Source organism: Callithrix jacchus, chromosome Y, assembly GCF_049354715.1.
Source record: "Callithrix jacchus isolate 240 chromosome Y, calJac240_pri, whole genome shotgun sequence".
Taxonomy (NCBI): Eukaryota; Metazoa; Chordata; class Mammalia; order Primates; family Cebidae; genus Callithrix; species Callithrix jacchus.
The window spans coordinates 15,034,068-15,047,502 of record NC_133525.1 but is presented as its reverse complement, the minus strand read 5'-3'; positions in this window follow the sequence as shown (position 1 = coordinate 15,047,502).

The following is a 13,435-nucleotide window of genomic DNA, read 5'->3' as shown; positions in this document are numbered from 1 at the left end:
CTCAGGGACCGTCTCCACAGGGAGCATTTGGAATCGCCGTTTTGTCTATCCCACTGCGCTATCCCACACGCTGTGTCCCTGCAATCCCCTGGGCTGGCCCACTGCCCAAGTCCCTTTCAGTCTCAAGTTCAGCTCTCTGAAGTCTCAGGTTGCCATTTCAACAGGGCACCCAGAGTAGCGCGCCCTGTGGGGATCGCTGGGTAGGGCCGGCTGCCGCCACTCTGGCTGCCAGCTTCTCCAGGCAGAGCCTCTGCCTGGTGTCCCATGTCTCCTTTATACTTGGGAATTTCCCCGTTCTGTGGGCAACAAAGACCAGTCTGAAAATGCAGCTTTGGCTCTCGCTGGATGCATGGAGAAGGTGAGTCAGGGACGCATTTCCAGACGGACCTTTGTTGCCCACAGAATGGGGAAATTCCCAGATATAAAACAAACATGGGACGCCAGCCAGAGATCTTGACTGGTGTAGCCAGCAGCCGGTGTGGCTGTGGCCCGTGCCAGAGCGCAGAGGCGTTCCACAAAGGTCCGCACTAAAGCGCACTGTTCTGGTTGCCCTGTTGAACTGGGAACCTGAGACCTGAGAGGGCTGAACTTGAGACTGAATGGGACTTGAACAGTGTGCCAGCCCAGGACAAAGCGTTAGGGGTAGCTCAGCGTGACAAACAAAATGGCGAGTCCAAACGCTTTCTGTTAGGAGGTTACCTTAAAGCGCAGCTCCGTGCAGGTAAGGCGTCCACCATAACCGAGGCAATCAGCCCCTACTGAGGTACACGCCCATTGCTGACACAGCCTGCCATTGCCGAGGCAACCCAGTACAACACAGAGACTCTGCCACAGGGTGGAGCCCATGGCTGCAGGGTGGAGCCCGCAGCTTCAGGCAGGAGACTGCAGCAGAATGGCAGAGCCTGCAGAAACAGAATGAACCTCACACCAGCAGGGTGGAGGCTCGGCAGGACAAGAATGCCTCCTAACTGGGCAGGAAAACCCGGCAGACTCTCAAAAATAAAGCCCCAACCCCTTCAGAAAGAGCAGATGAGAAAAAAGGGGCTTTTTTTTTATGAGTTCTGTTGCAGCAGAATTAAACATAGCAGCCTAACAGCCCTGAATGAACATCAGAGCTCACAACTCAGCAATTGAGCTCCTATAAAGGACAGACTGTCTCCTCTAGCAGCTCCCTGAGCCCTCTATATCCAAAAGACTGACATTTGGCAGGCATCATTCTGGGACAAAGATAGCAGAAAAAGAAACTGGTAGCATCCCTACTGTTCTGCAGCTGCTATAGGTGTACCCCAGACAAGCAGGGCCTGGAGTGGACCTCTGCAGTCATACAGCAAAGGGGCTAGACTGGTAGAAGAAAAACAAGGTAACAGAAATACTTCATCATCAACAATCTGGGTGTCCACCCAGAGACCCAATCGAAAAGTCAGCAACTACACAGACGACAGGTGGATAAATCCACCAAGATGGGAAGAAACAAGCGCAAAAAGGAGGAAAACACCTGAAACCAGAACACCTCGCCACCTAGAAAGGACCAAAACTCCTCACCAGCAAGGGAACAAAGCTGGATGGAGAATGAGTGTGACGAAATGACAGAATTAGACTTCAGACGGTGGATAAACTTTTGTGAGCTAAAAGAACATGTTTCAAATCAATGCAAAGAAACTAAGGACCTTGAAAAAAGATGCGAGGAAATGATAACAAGAATGGATAACTTAGAAAGGAATATGAATGAATTAAAGGAGATGAAAAACACAATACGAGAACTTCATGAAGCATGCACAAGTTTCAATAGCCGAATTGATCAAGCAGAAGAAAGAATTTCAGAAGTCGAAGATCAACTCAATGAAATAAAACGAGAAACCAAGATCAGAGAAAAAAGCGCAAAAAGGAATGAACAAAGTCTCCAAGAAATGTGGGACTATGTGAAGAGACCTAACCTACGTTTGATAGGCGTACCAGAATGTGTCGAAGAGAATGAATTCAAGTTGGAAAATACTCTTCAGGACATTATCCAGGAAAATTTCCCCCACGTAGCAAGACAGGCCAACACTCAATTGCAGGAAATACAGAGAACACCAAAATGATATTCTGCAAGAAGAGCAACCCCAAGGCACATAATCGTCAGATTCAACAAGGTTGAAATAAAGGAGAAAATACTAAGGGCAGTCAGAGCGAAAGGTCGGGTCACCCACAAAGGGAAGCCCATCAGACTCACAGCAGATCTCTCGGCAGAAACTCTGCAAGCCAGAAGAGAGTGGGGGCCAATATTCAACATTCTTAAAGAAAAGAACTTTCAACCCAGAATTTCATATCCAGCCAAACTGAGCTTCAGAAGTGAAGGAAAAATAAAATCCTTTGTGAACAAGCAAGTACTCAGAGATTTTGTCACCACCAGGCCTGCTTTACAAGAGCTCCTGAAAGAGGCACTACAAATAGAAAGGAACAACCAGTACCAGCCATTCCAAAATCACACTAAATGCTAAAGAGCATCAACATAATGAAAAATCTACAACCAACGGGCAAAACAGCCAGCTAGCATTAAAATGTCAGTATCAAATTCACACATAACAATACTAACCTTAAATGTAAATGGACTAAATGCACCAATGAAACACACAGACAGGCAAATTGGATCAAAATCCAAAACCCATCAGTGTGCTGTATTCAGGAAACCCATCTCATATAAAAAATACACAAAGGCTCAAACTAAAGGGATGGAGAAAGATTTACCAAGAAAATGGAGAGCAAAAAAAAGGCAGGAGTTGCAATTCTCATCTCTGATAAAATAGACTTTAAAGCAACAAAGATCAAAAAAGACAAAGAAGGCCATTACATAATGGTAAAAGGATCGATACAACAAGAAGAGCTAACGATTCTAAACATATATAGACCCAACACAGGAGCAACCAGATACATAAGGCAAGATCTTAAAGACTTACAAAGAGACTTAGACTCCCACACAATTATAGTGGGAGACTTTAACACCCCACTGTCAATATTAAGACAGATCAAACAGACAGAAAATCAACAAGGATATCCAGGACTTGAACACAGACCTAAAGCAAGCAAACCTGATAGACATCTACAGAACTCTCCACCCCAAATACACAGAATATACATTCTTCTCAGCACCACATCACACCTACTCGAAAATTGACCACATAATTGGAAGTAAAGCACTGCTCAGCAAATGCAAAACAACTGAAATCATAACAAACAGCCTCTCAGACCATAGTGCAATCAAGTTACAACGCAGAATTCAGAAACCAACCCAGAACCGCACAGCTTCATAGAAACTGAACAACTCGCTCTTGAATGTTGACTGGATAAACAACGAAATGAAGGCAGAAATAAAGAAGTTCTTCGAAACGAACGAAAACGAATACACAACATGCCAGAATCTCTGGGACACATTTAAAGCAGTCTCTAGAGGAAAGTATATAGCAATAAGTGCCCATATGAGGAGAATGGAGAGATCCAAAATTGACACCCTATCGTCGAAATTGAAAGAGCTAGAAGAGCAAGATCAAAAAAACTCAAAACACAGCAGAAGACAAGAAATAACTAAGATCAGAGCTGAACTGAAGGAGATTGAGACACAAAAATCCCTCCAAAAAATCAATAAATCCAAGAGCTGGTTTTTTGAAAAGATCAACAAAACAGACAGACCACTAGCTAGATTGATTAAAAAGAAAAGAGAGAACAACCAAATAGATGCAATAAAGAATGATAAAAAGGAAATCATCACAGATTCCACAGAAATTCAAACCATCATCAGAGAATATTACAAACAACTCTATGCACATAAGCTAGCAAACAAGGAAGAAATGGATAAATTCCTGGACTCCTGTGTCCTCCCAAACCTAAACCAGGAGGAAGCTGAAACTATGAATAGACCAATAACAAGGTCAGAAGTCGAGGCAGCAATTAAGAGCCTACCACACAAAAAAAGCCCAGGTCCAGACGGGTTCACAGCTCAATTCTACCAGACACACAAAGAGGAGCTGGTACCATTCCTTCTAAAACTATTCCAAATATTCCAAAAAGAAGGAATCCTTCCGAAATCATTCTATGAGACCAATATCATCCTGATATCAAAACCCGGCAGAGACCCAACAAGAAAAGAAAACTTCCGGCCAATATCCATGATGAACATCGATGCAAAAATCTTCAATAAAATATTGGCAAGCCGATTGCAACAGCAAATCAAAAAACTTATTCATCATGATCAAGTAGGATTCATCCCTGGGATGCAAGGCTGGTTCAACATACGCAAGTCTATAAACGTAATTCACCACATAAACAGAACCAAAAACAAAAACCACATGATTATCTCAATTGACGCAGAGAAGGCATTTGACAAAATTCAACAGCCCTTTATGCTAAAAACCCTCAATAAACTCGGTATCGATGGAACGTATCTCAAAGTAATAAAAGCTATTTATGACAAACCAACAGCCAATATCATACTGAATGGGCAAAAACTGGAAGCATTCCCTTTGAAATCCGGCACTAGACAAGGATGCCCTCTTTCACCCCTCCTATTCAATATAGTACTGGAAGTTCTAGCCAGAGCAATCAGGCAAGAAAAAGAAATAAAGAGTATTCAAATAGGAAAGATGGAAGCCAAATTGTCTCTGTTTGCAGACGACATGATAGTATACCTAGAAGATCCCATCACCTCAGCCCAAAAACTCCTGAAACTGATAAGCAACTTCAGCAAAGTCTCAGGATATAAAATCAATGTGCAAAAATCACAAGCCTTCCTCTACACCAATAACAGACTTAAAGAAAGCCAAATCAAGAACGAACTGCCATTCACAATTGCTACAAAAAGAATAAAATACCTTGGAATAAAACTCACAAGGAATGTAAGGGACCTCTTCAAGCAAAAGTACAAACCGCTGCTCAACGAAATCAGAGAGGACACAAACAGATGGAGAAACATTCCATGTTCATGGTTAGAAAGAATTAAAATCGTAAAAATGGCTATACTGCCCAAAGTAATTTACAGAATCAATGCTATACCCATCAAGCTACCATTGTCTTTCTTCACAGAACTGGAGAAAACCACCACGAACTTCATATGGAACCAAAAGAGAGCCCGCATAGCCAAGTCAATTCTAAGCAAAAAACACAGCGGGGGGCATCACACTACCGGATTTCAAAGTATACTACAAGGCTAAAGTAATCAAAACAGCATGGTACTGGTACCAAAACAGAGATATAGACCAATGGAACAGAACAGAGGCAACAGAGGGAACACAACATATCTACAACCATACAATCTTAGATAAACCTGACAAAAACAAGCAAGGGGGAAAGGATTCCCTCTTCAACAAATGGTGTTGGGAAAACTGGTTAGCCATGTGCAGAAAGCAGAAACTGGACCCCTTCCTGACACCTTACACTACAATTAACTTCAGATGGATTAAAGACTTAAACATAAGACCTGGCACGATAAAAACCCTAGAAGGAAATCTAGGCAAAACTATCCAGGACATAGGAGTAGGCAAGGACTTTAAGAACAAAACACCAAAAGCATTGGCAACAAAAGCCAAAATAGACAAATGAAACCTCATCAAACTCCACAGCTTCTGCACAGCAAAAGAAACAGTCACTAGATTGGATCGGCAACCAACAGAATGGGAAAAAATTTTTGCAGTTTACCCATCTGACAAAGGGCTGATATCCAGAATTTACAAAGAACTCAAACAGATTTACAGGAAAAAAACAAACAAGCCCATTCAAAAGTGGGCAAAGGATATGAACAGACACTTTACGAAAGAAGACATATATGAGGCCAACAAACATATGAAAAAATGCTCATCGTCACTGGTCATCAGAGAGATGCAAATCAAAACCATATTGAGATACCATCTCACGCCAGTTAGAATGGCGATCCTTAAAACATCTGGAGACAACAGATGCTGGAGAGGATGTGGAGAAAAAGGAACACGTTTACACTGTTGGTGGGAGTGTAAATTAGTTCAACCACTGTGGAAGACAGTGTGGCGATTCCTCGAGGCCTTAGAAACAGAAATTTTATTTGACCCAGCAATTTCATTACTGGGTATATATCCAAAAGACTATATGTCGTTCTACTATAAGGACACATGTACACGAATGTTCATTGCAGCACTGTTTACAATAGCAAAGACTTGGAATCAACCCAAATGCCCATTGATGATAGACTGGATTGGAAAATGTGGCACATATACACCATGGAATATTATGCAGCAATCAGAAATGATGAGTTTGTGTCATTTGTAGGGACATGGATGAATCTGGAGAACATCATCCTCAGCAAACTGCACAAGAACAGAAAACGAAACACCACATATTCTCACTCATAGGTGGGTGATGAAAAATGAGAACACCTGGGCACAGAGAAGAGAGTCCTAAACACTGGGGTCTATTGGGGGTAAATGGGGAGGGCCAGTGGGAGGGGGAGGTGGGGAGGGATAGCCTGGGGAGAAATGCCAAATGTGGGTTAAGGAGAGAAAGAAGCAAAACACACTGCCATGTGTGTACCTATGCAACTGTCTTGCATGTTCTGCAGATGTACCCCCAAACCTAAAATGCAATAAAAAATTAAAAAAAAAAAAAAGAAGTTCCAAAATTATTAAGCCTACTAGTTTATATCTTCAAGCTGGTACAACTTTAATTCATAATTATTTTAATACTTAAGATAAATAGAAAACAAAACAAAAAAAATGCAGCTTTGACTCATCTCTCCACGAATTAACTGAGAGCTTCAATCCTGGGTTGTTCTCACAGCGCCATCTTGAGTTCCTTCCAGAAATTTTCTTTTATTTCAGACTTCTGTAAGTCTCTCACTGAATGTCTGGTTGGGTTCGAGGAGAAAAATCTTCAAAGAGGTACAGATTATTTTTTGTTCTACAAAAAAACTACACGCTTCCTTCTTTTCTTCCTCCCTTTCTTCCTCCCTCTCTCCCTTTTTTCCTTCCTTCTTTCCTTTACCTCTCTCTCTTCTTTCTTTCTTTTTTCTTTTTTTCTTTCTTTCTTTCTTTCTTTCTTTCTTTCTTTCTTTCTTTCTTTCTTTCTTCTCTCTCTCTCTCTCTCTTTCATCTTTCTGAGATGGTTGGAGTGCAATGGCATGATGTCAGCTCACTGCAACCTCCCCCTCCCAAATTCAAGTGATGCTTGTGTCACAGCCTCTTGAGTAGCTGGGATTATAGGCATGCACCACCATGCCTGGCTAATTTTGTGTTTTTAGTAGAGACGGGGTTTCACCATGTTGGCCAGGCTGGTCTCAAACTACTGACTTCAGGTGATCTGCCTGCCTCAACCTCCCAAAGTGCTAGGATTACAGGTGTGAGCCACTGCATCCAATCTATTTTCTTTCATTCTAAAATTTGAGACAGAATATTACACTCTTGCCCAGTCTGGAGTTCAGTGGCACAATCTCAGCTTACTGCAACCTCCATTTTCCAGGTTCAAACAATTCTTTTGCCTCAGCTTTCTGAGTAGTTGGGATTACAGGAATGCACCACCACACCCAGGTAACATTTGTATTTTCAGTAGAGACAGAGTTTTATCTTGTTGGCCAGGCTAGTCTCAAAATACCTAACTTTTAGTGATCTGCCCACCTCTGCGTCCCAAAGTGTTGGGATTACAAGTTTTAGCCACCATGCCTCGCCTGCATTTGTTTTTATCTCAGTGCTGTTCACGATAGCTAAGACCTGGAATCAACTTTGGCATCCATCAATGTCAGATTAGATTTAAAAATGTAGTACATGTACACCATACAATACTATGCAGCCATAAAAATTAAAGTATATCCTTTGAAACAACATGGATGCTGCTGGAGGCCAATATTCTAAGTAAATTAATATAGGAACAGAAAACCAAATACCACATGTTCTCATTTATAAGTGGGGGTAAATACTGGGTACTCACAGACATATGAGTATGAGATTCATGCCATAGATGGCAACAATGAACGCTGATGACTACTAGAGTGTGAGGGAGGGATGGAGTGAGGGCAGAAAATCTACCTAGTGAGTGCTATGCTCAGTACCTGTGTAATGGGATTATTCATGCCCCAAACCTCAGCATAATGCAGTATTCCCCCATAACAAACCTGCACATGTACTCCCTGAATCTAAAGTTGAAATTACAAATAAAAACTAAATACACACAATAAATAAAACATTCATTTATTAAAAATATAATTCATATACCTTTTATTCTGTAGTTAGAATTAAAAATTTCCAAATAAGGACAAATAAAACCAAACCAAAAAAAAAAAAAAAAAAAAAAACAGAACAAAGAAACAAACAAACATAAAAAGCAGCCCCAGATTATTTCGGAAGTTTTCACTTTTCTGCCAAGACATATTCTAGCAATTTGCTCATTGCTTTGGAATTCTTCTTACAGATGTCTGCATCTTTATCGCCTAGTTAAGTTGATGCTCCCACCTTGTCTTTTTCTGTGGGTTCCAGTCTATTCTTTGATTTTAGAACAATTGGTTGACCTGAAACATCAGTACTAAGATATGTTTTTTAAAAGTTGTGGGCTGGGCATAGTGGCTCACATCTGTAATTCCAGCACTTTGGGAGCCTGTGGTTGGCAGATAACCTAAGATTGGGAGTTTCATACCTTCCTCCCCAATATGGAGAAAGCCCGTCTCTATTAAAGCAAAAACTAGCAGACCATGGTGGCGAGCACCTGTAATCTCAGCTACTTGGGAGGCTGAGGCAGGAGAGTTGCTTGAACTTGGAATGTGGAGGTAGCCGTGACCTGAGATCATGCCATTGCACTCCAGCCTAAGAAACAAGAGCAAAACTCTGTCTCAAAAAAAAAGAACCTCCACTACATGTAAAAAAATGGCAAGAGCTGACATCTCTGCTTTACTTTCAGTCTTGTGAAAAAAGCACTCAGATGTTTACTAAGTATAATGTTAGATTTAAATTTTTTTGTAATATAGTTTTTATCAGATTGAGGAAGTTCTCTTGAATTCTCATTTTACTAATAGACTTCAAAAATCACAAATAAATATTCAATTCAATTTGTCAAATATAATATTTTTCAGTTATTGGGTCAGTCGTATGGGATTTTTCTTTATACTATTATAACGGTGAAATACGTTTATCAATTTTAAAATTTTTTTTCTTATTTTTTTATTGCATTTTAGGTTTTGGGGTACATGTGCAGAGCATGCAATACAGTTGCATAGGTACACACATGGCAGTGTGTTCTGTTTGCTTTCACCCGTTCACCCACATTTGGCTTCTCTCCCCAGGCTATCCCTCCCCACCTCCCCCTCCCATTGGCCCTCCCCTTTTCCCTCCAATAGACACCAGTGTTTAGTATTCCTCTCTCTGTGTCCATGTGTTCTCATTTTTCATCACCCGCCTATGAGTGAGAATATGCAGTGTTTCATTTTCTGTTCTTGTGTCAGTTTGCTGAGAATGATGTTCTCCAGATTCATCCATGTCCCTACAAACGACACGAACTCATCATTTCTGATTGCTGCATAATATTCCATGGTGTATATGTGCCACATTTTTCCAATCCAGTCTATTATCAATGGGCATTTGGGTTGGTTCCAGGTCTTTGCTATTGTAAACAGTGCTGCAATAAACATTCGTGTGCATGTGTCCTTGTAGTAGAATGATTTATAGTCTTTTGGATATATACCCAGTAATGGGATTGCTGGGTCAAATGGAATTTCTATTTCTAAGGCCTTGAGGAATCGCCACACTGTCTTCCACAATGGTTGGACTAATTTACACTCCCACCAACAGTGTAAAAGTGTTCCTTTTTCTCCACATCCTCTCCAGCATCTGTTGTCTCCAGATTTTTTAATGATCGCCATTCTAACTGGCGTGAGATGGTATCTCAATGTGGTTTTGATTTGCATCTCTCTGATGACCAGTGACGATGAGCATTTTTTCATATAATTGTTGGCCTCATATATGTCTTCTTTCGTAAAGTGTCGGTTCATATCCTTTGCCCACTTTTAAATGGGCTTGTTTGTTTTTTTCCTGTAAATCCATTTGAGTTCTTTGTAAATTCTGGATATCAGCCCTTTGTCAGATGGGTAAACTGCAAAAATTTTTTCCCATTCTGTTGGTTGCCGATTCACTCTAGTGACTGTTTCTTTTGCTGTGCAGAAGCTGTGGAGTTTGATGAGGTTTCATTTGTCTATTTTGGCTTTTGTTGCCAATGCTTTTGGTGTTTTGTTCTTAAAGTCCTTGCCTACTCCTATGTCCTGGATAGTTTTGCCTAGATTTCCTTCTAGGGTTTTTATCGTGCCAGGTCTTATGTTTAAGTCTTTAATCCATCTGGAGTTAATTGTAGTGTAAGGTGTCGGGAAGGGGTCCAGTTTCTGCTTTCTGCACATGGCTAGCCAGTTTTCCCAACACCATTTGTTAAATAGGGAATCCTTTCCCCATTGCTTGTTTTTGTCAGGTTTATCAAAGATTGTATAGTTGTAGATATGTTGTGTTGCCTCCAGTGCCTCTGTTCTGTTCCATTGGTCTATATCTCTGTTTTGGTACCAGTACCATGCTGTTTTGATTACTTTAGCCTTGTAGTATAGTTTGAAATCCGGTAGTGTGATGCCCCCCGCTGAGTTTTTTTTTGCTAAGAATTGATTTGGCTATGCGGGCTCTCTTTTGGTTCCATATGAAGTTCATGGTGTTTTGTTCCAGTTCTGTGAAGAAAGACAATGGTAGCTTGATGGGTATAGCATTGATTCTGTAAATTACTTTGGGCAGTATAGCCATTTTCACGATATTAATTCTTCCTAACCATGAACATGGAATGTTTCTCCATCTGTTTGTGTCCTCTCTGATTTCGTTGAGCAGTGGCTTGTAGTTCTCCTTGAAGAGGTCCCTTATGTTCCTTGTGAGTTGTATTCCAAGGTATTTTATTCTTTTTGTAGCAATTTTGAATGGCAGTTCGTTCTTGATTTGGCTTTCTTTAAGTCTGTTATTGGTGTAGAGGAAGGCTTGTGATTTTTGCACATTGATTTTATATCCTGAGACTTTGCTGAAGTTGCTTATCAGTTTCAGGAGTTTTTGGGCTGAGGCAATGGGGTCTTCTAGGTATACTATCATGTCGTCTGCAAATAGAGACAATTTGGCTTCCACCTTTCCTATTTGAATACCCTTTATTTCTTTTTCTTGCCTGATTGCTCTGGCTAGAACTTCCAGTACTATATTGAATAGGAGTGGTGAGAGAGGGCATCCTTGTCTAGTGCCAGATTTCAAAGGGAATGCTTCCAGTTTTTGCCCATTCAGTATGATATTGGCTGTTGGTTTGTCATAAATAGCTTTTATTACTTTGAGATACATTCCATCGATACCGAGTTTATTGAGGGTTTTTAGCATAAAAGGCTGTTGAATTTTGTCAAATGCCTTTTCTGTGTCAATTGAGATAATCATGTGGTTTTTGTTTTCGGTTCTATTTATGTGGTGAATTACGTTTATAGACTTGCGTATGTTGAACCAGCCTTGCATCCCAGGGATGAATCCTACTTGATCATGATGAATAAGTTTTTTGATTTGCTGTTGCAATCGGCTTGCCAATATTTTATTGAAGATTTTTGCATCTATGTTCATCATGGATATTGGCCGGAAGTTTTCTTTTCTTGTTGGGTCTCGGCCGGGTTTTGGTATCAGGATGATGTTGGTCTCATAAAATGATTTGGGAAGGATTCCCTCTTTTTGGATTATTTGGAATAGTTTTAGAAGGAATGGTACCAGCCTCTCTTTGTGTGTCTGGTAGAATTCGGCTGTGAACCCGTCTGGACCTGGGCTTTTTTTGTGTGGTAGGCTCTTAATTGCTGCCTCGACTTTTGACCTTGTTATTGGTCTATTCATAGTTTCAGCTTCCTCCTGGTTTAGGCTTGGAAGGACACAGGAGTCCAGGAATTTATCCATTTCTTCCAGGTTTACTAGTTTATGTGCATAGAGTTGTTTGTAATACTCTCTGATGATGGTTTGAATTTCTGTGGAATCTGTGGTGATATTTCCTTTATTTTTTTTTATTGCTTCAATTTGGTTATTCTCTCTTTTCTTTTTCATTAATCTGGCTAGTTGTCTGTCTATTTTGTTGATCTTTTTGAAAAACCAGCTCCTGAGTTTATTGATTTTTTGAAGTGTTTTCTGTGTCTTATCTCCTTCAGTTCTGCTCCGATCTTAGTTATTTTTTGTCTTCAGCTAGGTTTTGAGTTTTTTTGACCTTGCTTCTCTAGCTCTTTCAGTTTTGACAATAGGATGTCAATTTTGGATCTTTACTTCCTTCTCATGCGGGCACTTACTGCTATATATTTTTCCTCTAGGGACTGCTTTAAATGTGTCCCAGAGATTCTGGTATGTTGTGTCTTCATTCTCATTGGTTTCAAAGAACATCTTTATTTCTGCCTTCATTTTATTGTGTATCCAGTCAACATTCAAGAGCCAGTTGTTCAGTTTCCCTGAAGCTGTGCGGTTCTGAGTTAGTTTTTGAATTCTGAGTTCTAACTTGATTGCACTATGATCTGAGATACTGTTTGTTCTTATTTCTGTTCTTTTGCAATTGCTGAGGAGTGATTTACTTCCAATTATGCGGTCAATTTTAGAGTAGGTGTGATGTGGTGCTGAGAAGAATGTATATTCTGTGGATTTGGGGTTGAGAGTTCTGTAAATGTCTATTAGGTTTGCTTGTTCCAAGTCTGAGTTCAAGTCCTGTATATCCTTGTTAATTTTCTGTGTGGTTGATCCGTCTAATATTGAGAATGGGGTGTTAAAGTCTCCCACTATTATTGTGTGGAAGTCTAAGTCTCTTTGAATGTCATTAAGAAATTGCCTTGTGTATCTGGGTGCTCCTATATTGGGTGCCTATATGTTTAGGATTGTTAGCTCTTCTTGTTGCATTGATTCTTTTACCATTATGTAATGTCCTTCTTTGTCTCTTTTAATACTTGTTGCTTTAAAGTCTATTTTATCAGAGATGAGAATTGCAACTCCTGCTTTTTTTTGGCTCTCCATTAGCTTGGTAAATCTTCCTCCATCCATTTATTTTGAGCCTTTGTGGATCCTTGCCTGTGAGATGGATTTCCTGGATACAGCACACCGATGGGTTTTGGCTTTTTATCCAACTTGCCAGTCTGTGTCTTTTGATTGGGGCATTTAGTCCATTTACATTTGGCGTTAATATTGTTATGTGTGAATTTGATCCTGCCATTTTGATTCTAGCTGGCTGTTTTGCCAGTTTGTTGATGCAGATTCTTCATTTTGTTTATGCTCTTTGCCATTTGGTATATTTTTGGAGCGGCTGATACTGGTTGTTCCTTTCTATGTTTAGTGCCTCTTTCAGGAGCTGTTGTGGAGCAGGTCTTGTGGTGACAAAATCTCTGAGTACTTGCTAGTTTGCAAAGGATTTTATTTTTCCTTCACTTTTGAAGCTTAGTTTGGCTGGATAT